Here is a 15,821-nt window from a genome sequence, read left to right on the forward strand (position 1 = left end):
ACAATGTTGTGTTTTCTGACAGATTGATTCTATAAAGTTAGACTTTATAGTGCTTTGAGAAACAATGTCAAATATGCATTGCAAGAAATTGCTGAATGAGTCCTTCATTGCAGTTTATCAAGTGCCGTTTTTTCACCAAACTATCTATTCCCAAGTCTACAATCAAAGAATGAAAATTTCCTTTAATAATTCATTTGCACTGTATATGAGACTATTTTGAATAGCCCTTGGCTTTCACCCATTACATAAACCATTGTCTATATTCCAATGCATCTGGTAGACATGTAATATAAATAAATAATGGAAGAGTCAATAAGGTATAAATAAGCTAAGGAGACATAGTTCTTTCAGACTTGAAGTTTAGGTTTAAATTTTCCTTTCCTTGTTAATCTACAGAAACCTAGACACTAAATTTTAGAAAACAATTATATAAAGTAATAATTATAGTACCAACCAGTGAGGCAGATCTCAAACCATCTGGTTTTCATACCTCCTTACACTCCTAAAAATTTTATTGAGAATCTCAAAGAGTTCTTTTTTCATTTGTTTTATGTCATTTAATATGAGGAATTACAGAGAATATTTAAAATGATTCATAAATTTATTTTAAAATAACAATAATAAACTCCTTTATTATTTATATAAATAATTACATTTTCCAAAACAAAGATAGTTAGAGAAAAAAAGCAGTACCATTTTCCATTTTGCAAGTCTCTTTATTGTTTGGCTAAATAAAAGAGAGCTGGATTCTTATATCTGTTTCTACATTCAACCTATTACTATTTTGTACCTCAAAAAGCCTGTGAAAAACTCACTGCATGCTCATGTAAGAATGAGAAGGGAAAAGGCAAATATCCTTGTGTTTTTTATGAATGCAGTTTTGACTTCACCAACCCCTACAAAAGACTCATGGACAGCCAGTGGTCCCCAGACCAAACTGTGTGAACTAATGAACTAAGCTTTATTGAATACTTATATTGTGTTAGATGGAAGTGCGTCATGTGAATAATCTCATTTGAACATGAAGATGGAAATTGTGTCTGAAAAAGGAAGAGTGATCTTTGCAAGAGCCAAGTTCAATAAATATACCCCCATACTCCGCTCTGGCCACTGTTCCATTTCTTTCTTTCTATTCAGATACAAAACATGAAAATGTGTTCTCTGCCTGCTATTTTTACCTTTTCATTTCTTCCTCACTTTGGAACACAACTGTAGTATGAACTCCACATTCCCCCACCACATAATTAACACTCAATTATATGCCAAATGCAACATTTCCAAGCTTCACAGGCAAAGTTACACTGATAATATTTCTGGGTTGTTATTCACCTATGTTACTTGAGCAAATACTTTAAAACTCTGCCATAATGTAATAGGAAGGGTCATGATTTTCATAATGTAAAATATGGGGCCATGATAGTATGAGGTTAAATGAAACACTTTTAGTCTGAAATGTGACCAAAATCAAAGATCATGATAGTAACACTCAGATGTTTGTGACTCACATAAGAAAGAAGTAATGGGGGATTCCTGGGTGGCTCAGCTTGTTAAGCATCTGCCTTCAGCTCAGGTCATGATCCCAGGATCCAGGGATTGAGTCCCACATGGAGCTCCCTGCTCAGTGGGGAGCTTGCTTCTCCCTCTCCCTCTGTCTGCCACTCCACCTGCTTGTACACGTTCTTGCTCTCTTTCTCTCTGTCAAATAAATAAATAAAATCTTAAAAAAAAAGGAAGTAATAGGAAAATTAGAAATGAAGAAACACTTCAGAAGGTCAATGGTTATAACCCACTGTGTTCTATCCCACTGAAGTCAGATCGCATCTCACTCTTTTTTACACTTGCAGGCTTTGCCTGGTTGTATGCCTAATCAAAGGTTTATAATAAGTTTAGAGGTATAATATGAGTTCCCATATAAAAGAGTAATTTCTGAGAGAACCTAATGAGGACATTGGAGAAAAGGAATCTGCAACCTCGAACAAAGAGTGTATCATCATCTTAAATGTATGAGAAATATAAACATAGAAGGATGATTTCTTGGAGGTTATTAAGTTTGTCTACAAAAGTGTTAGGACAAACTCCAGATCTTGACTCTGACTCCAATAAATTATATATCCCCTAATGTCTATTTCTATTTTTTGCAACATTCCCTTTCCTCATATGGTCATTATTGGGTATTTTTCTCTTTATACACCACACACACACACACTCCATTGACTCTGGGAAACTCATATGAAGGAAGTCTTACTCACTAGAAAATGATGTTACAACATTTCTCAAATTTACAGGGCATGGAACAAATCAGGAAAGAGGTCACTTTTCTATCATATAAATATAGAACTAATGTCCCACACATTCTGTATTCAGTTTGAATTAAAAGCAAGTTTGGCAGGCTTCCAAAGTTTGAGAATGCCATTTGTTTGGTACCTTGCCATACATTTATTACACTGCTCAATAAATAAAAATCTAAGATAAGATTGTCATTTTAATGCATCAATGACAGCATAAAAATAGGGGAATCAAAAAGGAAATATCTTTGTGGCATGATTTTAGGAGGTCTAATAGGAAAGATATTTTGAATCTCCTGGTCAAATAATTTTTTTTTTTACAAATGGAAAAACTGAGATATAAATAAAATGCTTAAGTTAAAAGAGTGATAGTTATTTAAATGGATACAAATGTGACTTTTCATGGCTATTGATATATGGCTTTATGATAGCACATTGAGATTCCTTGTAAACATTCTGTGAAATAATTCAATTCACCTACATTTTTTAAAGATTTTATTTGTTTATTTGATAGAAAGAGAGAGAGAGAGAGCATAAGCAGGGGGAGCAGGAGAGGGAGAGGGAGAAGCAGGCTCCCCACTGAGCAGGGTGCCCGATGAGGGGCTCGATCCCAGGACCTGGAGATCATGACCTGAGCCAAATGCAGACACTTAACCAACTGAGCCACCCAGGGTGCCCTCACCTACTTTTTATTATACAGTTGGCAGGTAACAAGTTCCAGTCTGATTCAAAGAGAAATTCACATTCTAATTCCATAATCAAATACATTACCTGATGTGCTGCTATTTATAATTAACAAGGTGTTTTTGAATTTATCATCAGAGCATCCCTTTGGATACCTCAATTCTAAGATCTCATGACATCACATTTCACTGTGTGTAGATAATGCTTCAGTTAGTACTGAAAGTCAGTGTTTACTCAATAGATGTTAAATATTTGGTAACATAGAGAACTTACTGTTAGGTCAGTAAGATACAATTAGGCACCACTGGGAGGTTTCATACAAAGTTTACAGAACATTGGAGGCAGCAGTGATAACTTCAATATGTATTTAATATCTTGGGCCCTGAGATTAGTCATACCATGAGCACATTTCTATATGGATGAGGGAAGTTTTTGACCCACAAAATGGTGAACTACTTCACGAGTATTGTTTCTGCTTCACCAGGATCGGTTCACTTAACGTACAACACATCACAATGTTCAGTTCAGGTCTGAACTATCCAAATGATGAAACAGGTATTTGACTAATTCACATCTGCCCCCCTTCACAACATACCAAGACAAAATCCAAATAATCTCAGATAAAGAATAATCTGAATTTCTTTATTCAGAGTATCCATTGTTGATGCAGAAACTCTTTTAGAAAATTTAGATCATTTGTATGCCTATGTTTTCTACTTTAACTATAGAGTTTAAATCTGAATGAAAATTTAACATAAAGACATATGAAATACTATATATTGTGTTAAAATGCATACTTAGTATTTTAATGTTATTTCATTACTTCTGCAAAAATATGATTGTTATTCATTACTCAAAAATCAAAAGCATATTGGTACATTTTTATTAAAAATAATTGTGATTGGTATACAATCCTCTATAAAATATAGGGAATAGATCATATTTCATTGTAACATTATACTGTTGTGAAATGTATAGAGAATTTCAAACCAGTAATAGAAGCCAAATAATATCTTTAGTGATGATAGTGATTGGACTCATTTTTTTGGGGGGGCCAAAGTTTTGAAAATAATAGCAATGAATTCAAATTCTGTATTACTTTTCATTCTCTACTCTAGGAACTACTTTTAAAATAGTGATATTAATAATTATATATTCATCATTCAAAGACTGAAAAATGCATTTCTGGATACATTATTTACATTATTACCAGAATAAAGAATACATTTCATTCTATTACATAATACAAACTAACTCAACTCCAAGGTTTTCTTCACTATGCTAAATTTTTAATGATGGTGCAAAGCTGTGTTTTTACTCAGGTTGGGTGAAGGTCCATGGGCATATTAATCTATTCCTAAATGGCAGTATCCCTCCCACTTTATTCTAACTGATAGCTATAAAATCACACCTATTGTACTCATTGTATTCATGCGCGAATACATCAATTGGTCATAACTGAATTACCTAAAGCACATCTGACAAACCAGGCATTACTGTATACTTAAAAAGTAACAGGGACCAATGCCAGGGCTACAGTGAGACATGAATAAGGTGACAGGCTGCTAACTTCCTCTACTTAGGACATTTTTTCTTTCATACTTTCTCCTTTTATATCTTCTTTATATTTTACACCTTTCTTTTACATCTTCTTCAATACCAGGATCCGATGACCCCATTAAGCTCTGAAAACATGCTAATAAGGCAGATTTCATACCTAGAGCCGAACCTCTTAGTCTGTTTCTCCAATACCTATATGATTAGAATAACATAGACATTTTATGCCTCAGTACAATTGAATGATAAAGTGTAAATATTCAAAATAATAAATGTGGTAGACGGAAGCATGATCATCATTGTCTTTCATTTGAGTTTTATGACCAACCTGGTGGTTTCACGCTGCAACAATACGACCCCTGGAAAAGCAAAGTTTAATTTTCTGTTCCTAAGAGAAATTATCTAGGTTGGTGGTCCAGAAATATCACTTCATAAATTAACTCAGTAGGTGCTTTTTCTTTCAGTATCCAAGGTGTTTAATATACATATTGGAACGGAGGTCTATCTGCTTTATCTGTTGAATGACTCAGGTAATGATAACCACGTACGTTTGCTTTCTGTACACCAACAGTTATCAGCTGGGTAACTTAGTATTGACATCTTATCCTAGTAACTAATAGCTACCTCCTAGTTGGAGACATCTTTTTGAAATTTAAACCCACTCAAATTTAATCAACAGTTGGGCAAAAGCCAAATTTAACTCATGAAAACAAAAGATGTGAAACGTAGTTTAGTCAAAATCCCTGTGGCATTCCTCCTCTTGATTTACTGTCTCTGATACATGCCAGTACTCTTCGTCACTGACCACAATCACAGGTCTGGCCATCAGAATTAACAGAAACCTCAAAAGAAGAAAAAAATCAATTCCATTTACAGAAATAGAAGTTGGGGAGTTAGGATAAGGCAGTGACTAGTTCTGGTCCAACAGGTTAAGAGAAAAGTTAGCATTTCTAGAATTTAAAAGTATAAATCAATGAATCCAGGATTAGCTGCTGTTTCCAAAAGCTAAATGTGTAAGAGCTTATGTAGGAAGCGATGCATATATTAATTTTAAAGAGAACTTTTAATTGAAGTATAACATACATATAGAAAAATACATAAACCACAACTATATAGCCTAAAGAATTTCAGCAAAAATGTAATTAGCACCCGGGTCAAGAAATTAAACATTATCATCAGTCCAGAAACTGTGCACCCTTTCAAGGTCACCAATTCCTGAAGAGTAACAATAATCCTGATTTCTAAACTGTGATTTTTTAAGATAGTTGGTTTTGTGCATGTTGTTTTTCCAAATTCAAGGTTATTTGGTGGGGACTCCATTTTATTTGATGTTAATACATGTTAACTAATTTAAACTCAACTAGTGTAACTAGTGGAGGGATTGATAGATATCCTAATGCTTCAGAAAACCAGAGTTAGAAAAAAATATTTTAAACAAAACTTATGATTCCATTGATGTATAATATGTATTAAAGCACATTTTGGGAAACATAAGCGGAAAAGAGAAAATCTGCTGATCTTTCTTCCAATTGATGTCCCAGATATTAGTACTGTATGACTTGAATTGATTAAGAATTAGTGCTATAAAATCAGACATGACTTCAACTATTGACTTTGTTACTTGCTAGGTATTTGATATTAAACAGATACACTTCCTCAATCTATATAATTCACAATGTTTATAGAATTTAAAGGAGGTAATGTCAAAAATAGTTATCTTGATTCTGGGATATAGTAAGCTCCCAATAAATTATAAATATAATCCACACCCTTTGATTGGAGTATGTCATTTCAAGGAAGCAATCCTAATAATATAATACAAAATACAGGAAAGCTTTATGCACAAAATCACCATAATAATGATATTTGTAGAAAAAATAGATATAGTAGACAAGTTTATTCAGGATTAAACATAAATGGACTGGAAAAACACATCCTAAATTTGCAAAACATCATATGAAAATATTGTGAGATAAAAATGGTTTGAATAGAATTTTGTTCCTCCCTATAATATTACAACATTGAGCAAATATTGAAAGATGTATCTTTTCCCAATTACACCGACAGCCCTGGCCTTTTAACTGTTCACTACTTTTAAACAGTATTTTGAAATAAATAAAAGTCACTATTATTTTTAAATGATTGGGATCATTGGTCTTGGGGTGAAAAACTGTATGCAACTTGAATGAAACTTGGACAGTCTCTTCAACAAATGGTGTTGGGAAAACCAGACAGCAAAATGCAAAAGAATGAAACTGGATCATTTTCATACAACATACACAAAAATAAACTCAAAATGGATGAAAAACTTAAATGTGAGAAAGGAAACCATTAAAATGCTAAGGAGAACACAGGCAGAAACCACTCTGACATAGGCTGTAGCAAGCTCCTTACTAGATATATCTCCCGAGGCAAGGGAAACAAAAGCAAAAATAAACTATTGGGACTACATCAAAATAAAAAACTTCTGCACAGCAAAGGAAACCATCAACAAATCTAAAAGGCGGGCGCCTGGGTGGCTCAGTTGGTTAAGCGACTGCCTTCGGCTCAGGTCATGATCCTGGAGTCCCTGGATCGAGTCCCGCATGGGGCTCCCTGCTCGGCAGGGAGTCTGCTTCTCCCTCTGACCCTCCGCCCTCTCGTGCTCTCTCTCATTCTCTCTGTCTCAAATAAATAAATAAAATCTTAAAAAAAAAAAACAAAAAAACAAAAACAAAAAAACAAATCTAAAAGGCAACCTATGGAAGGTATTTGCATATGACATATCTGATAAAAGGTTAGTATATAAAATATATAAAGAACTTATCAAACTCAACACCCAAAACACAAATAATGCAGTTAAAAAATGGGCAGAAGACATGAATAGACATTTTTTCAAAGAAGACATACAGATGGCCAACAGACACATGAAAAGATGCTCAACATCACTTGTCATCAGGGAAATAGAGATCAAAACTATAATAAGATATCATCTTACACCAGTCAAAAGGCTAAAATTAACAACACAGGAAACAACAGGTTTTGGTGAGGATGTGGAGAAAGAGGAACCTCTTACACTATTGGTGGGAATGCAAATTGGTGCAGCCACTCTGGAGAACAATATGGAGGTTCCTCAAAAAGTGAAAAACAGAATTACCACATGATCCAGCAATTGCACCATTAGATATTTACCCAAAGGATACAAAAATACTAATTCAAAGGGATACATGCATCCTGATGTTTTTAGCAGCATTATCTACAACAGCCAAATCATGGAAAGAGCCCAAGTGTCCATCAACTAGTGGAATATTGGAATATTACTCAGCCATAAAAAAGAATGAAATCTCGCCATTTGCAAAGATATGGATGGATCTAGTGAGTATTATGCTAAATGAAATAAGTCAGAGAAGGACAAATACCATACGATTTCATTCATATGTGGAATTCATATGTGGAATTTAAGAAACAAAACAAATGAGCAAAAGTATGAACAAGAGGTTCAGAAAAATATATGTCTCATAACAATAGCTTTATTATATTTAATTATATATTTCAGTTACTCTTTGACATATTCAGCTCAAATAAATGGGTGATTCTATTCTAAAAAAAAAAATCATATGGTCCAGGAAACAAGAAAGGGAAGGGGTAGAAGATTTAGTTTTGATAAAGAAGTGAATAAGAGTTTTCAATTTTTTGCTTATAAATAAGCACTGGTCAGAGCACTATTTATTGTAACCAAGATGCTTGCATTTAATTTTAGAGATTCTGATGTCGATTTCTAACTTCATGCTCATTTTTACAAAACAACAGAACACAAACTTCATTTGTTTCACATTTTTTTTAATTGTGTGAAGGATTTTAATCTTCTAAGATTTTCCTTTATAATCCTTCACACCATTTCCTCTCCTTTATAACCCTGACAAAACTGTTGTCTAACAGAAAGTTGTTTATCAATAGATTTTGAGAACTGTACTGAATTATTCCTTGGATGTTCATTTTGGTCAAGCACAAAATTCAAATATTCATAATTAAAATAGGGCCAAACTATGATTTTTGTTTTTATCAGTGATTCATTCTTTCTTCCAGCAAACACTGAATGACCATCATATAATCCAAGGCCCTGGGCTAGAGGAATTGGTAAAGCTAAGAAAATCGACATTCTGTCTTGGCTAGTTGAGCCTTGGGCAGTTTTTATATAGAATACATAAAGCTACTGCTTAGTGATTTAATGAGGCAGAGCCTAAATTACTCCCTACATGTAAAGGCCTGCCTTCACAGTTGACAAGAAGGCCATTGGGAGGTCAACCTAGCTATTTTGTTTGTATTAATGAACAACTTAGATACAATTCATTGCTTAGCCCTGCATGTTATGACAAAAATAAAATTTAAAAATCTCAAAGGTTGACTCAAAGTTATGTGTTAGGATCTCAGGAAAATACTTGAACTATATCATGTCAGTCTTGGTGCCTTGCTACCACTTATGCTGTATATAAACATCATTTACTTTTCTCTTACTCCAAAATCCTTGAAACGAAAATAAAATGTATTTGTAGGAAATATATTTCTGTGAATTTTTAAGATAGTATTTGTAGTTAACACTTTCACTAATAAAGCTTTCCTTATGTCAGTAACAACAACATCCAAAGAATATAATACCAGACCACCTTTTCAAACAAAAGAGAAAATAGTGTTCTGTGTTAGTTTGATAAATACATTAACATACTTCAAAGACTTCTGTGTCATGTTGATCAGATGAATTATAACTAAAAGTGGTATCAAGATACGCTCCACTCTTTAACAATACAGAGATAGAATTTTTTAAAATTGTCACGTTAGTAGATAATTTAAAAGAGAACAGGTAACATGATTGGTAATGACATAGAGGAATTTATGCTTGGGAGAATCAGCTAATTTTGTTGACTGTAAAAATTCTTAGTATTTTCCCAAAAGTGATATTCTGTGTATTTAATCATTCAGAGTAATATATAGGAAGATAAATAAAATAAATATATATAATATTAAAAGTATGTAAAAAGTGTATAAACCTCACAAAATGAAATGATCAAACTATCCTGTTAAAGACTTAGAATCCTAGACATGGAGAAGACGTACCTGTCAAGAGTCAAAGTCAATCCTTACAGAATTTGAGAGAAGTAGCAATGATGTTGTGTGTCAAAATTTTCAAGATTCTACAGTAATTATAAATATTAAATTATTTTTTTCCTTTTAATGACTTTATTAGTATGGTGACAAAATTGACATCTATAGTACATTGATAATAGATGAATACAAATATTTGAAATAAGTAACTTACATAAGTGTGGCAGGTTTTAAAATGTCAACTCTGCGTGACCATGCATTTCCCATGCTTTGCATATATACCCCCAAATCGCAAAATTCAATGTGTCTTTGTCCTGTGTCTCTGTGTACACCTCAGCTAGGTTGGGTCGGGAGCTGTTGTGCCATTTTGCAGACCCAGATTTTCAAGAACAACAACAGTGTTGAACTCACACATTCCGTGGAGCATGGTGGCAACATTGGGTTTTGCTTGGTTCAGGTAAAAATGCAAATACCCACAATTGCTTGTGTGAGCCACCTGATTCCCTGGGGCTTGGGCTAAACACAAAGGGTATTTTGCTACCCCTGCATTAGGCCAGCAGTTTCTGTACCTGTGTTTCCTCCCTGGAGGAAAAGTCTAGAATGCTGTTGGTGATACAGCTGGAAACAAGGTGAGATTCATAGTAACATTTTTCATGAAAGGTATTAATAGCTGTCAATTAATCCAGGGGTTGTAATCATTCTTAACATATATTATGCAGGAATTTAGATCATCTGTTTTAATTTTTATGAATGTAGATATTCCAATGTCAGTGAAGCTTATGTAGATACCTAAGAACTGTTAACAGTGCTTATCTCTAAAGGGTGGCATGTATTGGGGAAGGATGAAGAAAGGAGATAACATTTATAGAGAGTATTCATGTCCTGTTTCACATGGGTAATTTCTTATTTTAAAACACAAGGTTGAAATATTCAAGAGGACTCTGAGTAAAAGAAACGCCAGTCATTGAACCTTTCAGAGTTTAGATGTCTTTTCTCTTCTGTTTTTAATTGTCATTTCCTGATCTTTTTTTCCGTTTGGCACATAAACCTGTCCTGCTGCCATCTGTGGAGACCACTGTCTGATTGTGGGTATCACCTTCTGCCCGTGGACGTCACCACTGGTATAATCTAGTCATGAGGATGGAATGCTTACACGGTTTCTGTTTCATCTCCAATCATCTCTAACTGTTGTATACAACACAATTTCCTTTTCATTAAAACCATGAATTATACATGAGAGTGATTAGTATGAGATGATAATCATGTACACATTTACATTCAATACATGGCTTATGAGTAATCCCAGGGTGGAAAAACAAGGATGATGGACAGAAATCATGATGCAAGCTGAGGAACTGGATGCTAAAAAGACCATTATTTGTTGACAACTATTCATCACTTGGCTGGATAATAACAGAATGCATCACTTTCCAAGTCATTCAATATTTGCAGGAGGTAGAGGGGAAGAGATGGGCTTGTGTCCCTAAGTTTGGTAACAGCCACATTTGAAACTTAATGTTTCAACTTAATGTCTTTAGAATGAAAACTAGAAGGAAGTGTGGGCCTTTGCAAAGGTGTGCTTTACTGGGACCAGTTAGGAGGGATGGATTTGCCTACAAAGAATTAATCGTATTCATTAAAGAAAGGGCACATTGCATGGCACTGAATATTCAACAGCAGACTGAGAGAGAAAAAGGACAGGTTCTGGAACAAGTCTGCCATTAACCAGCCATGGGGTGTTGAGCTACCTCAAGCCTCAGTTACCCCATCTGTAGAAGGAGGTGCTTGGTCACTATGGTCTGTAAGGACCTCCCACCTCTAAGCTCTTCATTATGTATGTCTGTGACAAATGTGTGAATCCTGCTTAGTGACTGGTGCTCACGCTTGGGTTGTGACCTCCTCCCAACGTCAGAACAAGATTGAAATACTCCTTTTCTGATCTTCTTTCTTCTCAATCTTGCACCTGTTTTCAGTATTTTAGTAACTACACTCCCACTCTGGCTCTACTGCTTTGTGTCTACTGAAAGAATAATTCACCCTGAGGAACTACTAGACAAATGTGTCACGCCTCTCAGTATGCATTGATTTTTCCAAAGAGCAGGTGGAAAGGCAATGCATGACCCCCAGAAGTGAGTGCTCAGTGCAAGGAAGTCAGGCATCAGAGGCAGAGGTGGGGGGATGTTTTTGATAGGGGACCTCCCAGAAGGCTAGTCCACTACCATAAATCCATTTGCCCTTGTTTCTTCTACATTCTCTCTCAGAGGCTGAATCATTCCTCCACCAGTTTGGCAGTGACCAATATTTATATAGTCACAATAATGTAAACAGCAATTTCTATAGATATAATAGTGGGGGAATGGGGAAAAGCAGAGGTTGTATGAGAGTTGAAGCTTCACCCACTATATTAAAAAGTCAATAGGTAAAGTTTAAATTTGGTAAATATAAAATAGTAGCATTCATTAATTAATTTAAGAGAGATTTATTAAATACCTATCATGTATCTGGCATTATACAGTCACTGGGGTTACAAGTGAATACACAAAAATTCTTGCCTTCATGAAACTTACACACGGGTATGGGACAGAGATTACTCAAGAGAAAGAAATAAAATACATGGTGTATTAGGTAGTGATGAGTGCAGGAAATAATGATGTGAAGCATCACCTCAGTAAGGGCCACTTGCTATTTTAGCTAGAAAGGAAAGCCTTCATAGAGATAGTAAATTTGGGGTGAAAACCTCGAGGAGGTAAGGTAGTGAGTATGGGGAAGAGCATCCTAGGCACAGGAGAAAGGTAGCACAAAGGTTCGAAAGTGGAAGCATCTTGGTTTGTTCAGGAAAGCAGCCCACCTGGTACGTTTGATAAACACCATGCCTCAGATGTTTGAAGAACAGCAAGGAAGCCACCACACTGTAGAAAAATGAGTGAAGGGGAGAAATAGGTAGTGAGGTCAGAGAATTGAGGGGTCTTGTGCAATTTAAGAATATTAAGGTGAATATCAGAAGAAACCACACACACACAAATAATCATATGTAGCCATTAGAAAGTATTAGAATTTATATGTACAAAACCTAATGTGGAGACAGGAACTTGAGAAAGGAAAGTCCCTGGGAGTATTCCACATTTCATTTATGATATAGGGCAACAAGAAAAGCATTCTATGCTGGGAAAGAGTCTGGGATTTAAAAAATACATAATATCCATCTATTAATGAGAATAGGTATTTGGCTCAAAAACCTGGAAATAAATCTACACTGGGGCTAAATCTGATAACTAACCAATGAAAGAAAAGCTAATACTTGCAAATTGGAAAGCCCAGTTTTATATGTGTAAACAAATACAGAATGATTTCAAGTTGACATTGCAAATAAAGTTAAAACCTCCAATGTTATCCATATTTTGTTCTCTTCTCCTTTGAGATATATGGAAGAATTACTTTTCTCAGCCACCTCTGTGGGTGGGGTCAAAATATATAATTAGTCCTAAGCAATGGTTCAGAGGCAGAAGTGAAATGTATTTTGTCCAGGCTCTAGTGTTGAATTGCCTTGCATGTTACTCTTCCCCTGCTATTCTGACCAGAGAAACATATCAAAATGGAGCCTCAGTCATCTTGTGTTATTAAGTGTCTACGATAGACTGATTTCCTCTGATGCCCATGTTAGACATGTATGATGAGAAATAAAAGTAAACCTTTATGATTTCAGTCTACTAAAATTTGGGGGTTGGTAGTTAACGCAACAAACCCTGGCCTGTTCTGACTGATCCAGCAAACCATATTGTGTGGGGTCCTATTAATTTTACATTGTCAATGTGAATGCTTTTAGAAAAGGAGATAAAAGATTTTTATCCTTTAGAAAATATAATTCTGATTGACTGAGAGTAGCAAATGTTAGTATATATCTAAGCGCCTAATAATAGACCCAAAACACAGGCATTGATGAGTTACTACTAAATTAGTAATTCAATGTGAAATATTTCCTTATTCATTCTTGGTAGGATTATAATATCATTTCCCCTTCTTCCTGATGTTTAACAGTATTGGTTTTTGTAAATAAATAATTAAAATGGACTCTTTGGATGAAACTGCCAAACAGAGTCGCTGGCCTCCAGAGAGCAGAATGCTAAGAATAATCTCAGAAGTAACACTTAAATACAGAAGAAATAAAAAATGAAGAAAGTAATGCAGATACCCTAGATAACTCATCATTGCTAAAGCTCATAAAATAGAAAACCCTATAGAATTCATAATTTTCAAATTCATTTTGTAAAGTTTCACTGAAGTCTTACTTAAGAGAGTTGAATTTATTAATCTGTATGCTTTTCAAAACAAAGAAACACAGAGTGCGCTGCTAACTTGAGGATGATGTCCCACGTATTTCAAAGGTTTTGAACTTTTTTTTAAAGATTTTATTTATTTATTTGACAGAGAGAGAGATAGAGAGAGCAGGAACACAAGCAGGGGGAGTGGGAGAGGGAGAAGTAGGCTTCCTGCTGTGCAGAGAGCCCGACGTGGGACTCGATCCCAGGACGCTGGGATCATGACCTGAGGCAGACGCTTAACGACTGAGCCACCCAGGCGCCCAAAGGTTTTGAACTTAAGCAAGAATATTTATTGAAAAATATTCTTTTCTATTTGGGTTGAAGTATGAAATAATTATCTGTAAAACCAATAAGTCCAAGAGAATTGACTCAGGGTGAAGCTTCTCTTATTTAACGCTGTCCATATTTTAAGCCCTGTTGATGGTTATTTTCCAACGTCCATTAGTATCCTAGAGAAGAACTGCAAATGGATTTTATGATTTAGGCCTGCGTTTCAGGAATGGTCTATTTAATGGAGAAATGAAGTGTTGAGGATTACTACATGAACGATGCCCTCCAGATTACTGAATGTTAAAAGTTTTTGTTTAGAGGTAGATTCTGGCACTCACAAGAAGGCATTATTTTTTCTGATTGGGTACTAATTATATTGTATAAATTTATTCAAATGGAAATATAAGCCAGAAAACTCTGATTATTTAAGCCTCCTCTTTTACATACCAAAGAACTAACATCCATCCACTGGTGCATTCATTCATTCATTCATTTAGAGGCAAGTATTAACTAAGTGGTAAATGAAAAATGACACACCAGGTTCAAGTGATACAGAAATCAAAAATGCGGTTCCTGCCCTAAAGGAACGCACTCTTTGGGGAATCTATCAAACAGCAAATACCAAAGTGGATGAGAGCAGGGACTCTGGAGTCCTATAGACATAACTGGATTCAAATCCCTCTTTGATTTGTCAATTACTAGTTGTGTGACTTTTGGGAAGTTTTTCCTTGTCAATGAAATGTAGATTACATTATACTCTGTTGTTTGGATTACATTAGATAATACATAATAATAATATGTGTGCATGTATATATATAAGAAAAATCACATACTTGTATTTGATATATGGTGATGAATATGGCAATATACTTACTTTTCTTAATGTGAGAGCTGTTACAAAAGCAGGGATGATGAGGGGCACCTTACTCAGTCAGAAGCTGTGGGAATGGGGTTGGCAAGGTGCACACAGAAACTGACAGTTGGGTCAAAGCTTGAGACCCAAGGAGAACTGAGAGAGCTGAGCTGTGGAGAGAAGTCAGAGGGTATGATGTGTGCAAAGGTGCAGAGAAAGGTAAGTGTGGGGCATTTAATGAACCTCAAGTGTTTAGTATAGAGGGTGTTCTTAAGAAATTAGTGGGAGATAAGGCTGGAGAAATGGAAAGTGATTTGAATTTCTTTCTGAGTGATGTATCATTTATCCTAAAGAGGGTAGCCATCCAAGAAACATGAGTGAAATAATCAGACATGTAATCTTTGCTTCATACAACTAGCAAAATCAAGCCCTCTTAGTGGTTCAGAGGTGCTGAAATGAATTAGAACACAATTAACAATTTCGTATCGGAGAATTACCCTTCAATATCAACATACAAATGGAGCCTTTATATAAGTACGTGTGCAATTAAGGATACACTTTTCACTTTAGGAAAATAATAGCAGAGTTTATAATACAAATTAAATATACAGTATTTATTCAGCATGTGTTTCGAGGATTAATCTGTGACCGGTATTATGCTAGAGTCTTCAGTGATAAACACAAAAGCCTATTTCCTTCTTTTTTTTTTTTTAAGATTTTATTTATTTATTTATTTGAGAGAAAGAGAGAGAAAGAGCTCAAGTGATCAGGGAG

At 34.9% G+C, this 15,821-nt stretch overlaps 1 long non-coding RNA gene across 5 annotated transcripts in view; it reads right to left on the reverse strand.

The window, feature by feature from the left end:
* LOC135363709 (uncharacterized) overlaps nt 1–15,821 on the reverse strand; it is a 308,304-nt gene that overhangs the window by 16,346 nt on the left and 276,137 nt on the right. For 2 of the 5 annotated variants that reach the window (XR_010409739.1, XR_010409743.1), the window contains exon 6: nt 605–1,695. The exons of the other annotated variants lie outside the window; for them this stretch is intronic. This is a non-coding gene — a long non-coding RNA (uncharacterized LOC135363709). Of the gene's footprint in view, nt 1–604; nt 1,696–15,821 lie in introns of those variants that run through there. 5 annotated transcript variants of the gene reach the window in all.

This window comes from Mirounga angustirostris, unplaced genomic scaffold (genome assembly GCF_029215605.1).
Source record: "Mirounga angustirostris isolate CCGP_5_RB_7025 unplaced genomic scaffold, mMirAng1.0.hap1 SCAF_2, whole genome shotgun sequence".
Lineage (NCBI taxonomy): Eukaryota > Metazoa > Chordata > Mammalia > Carnivora > Phocidae > Mirounga > Mirounga angustirostris.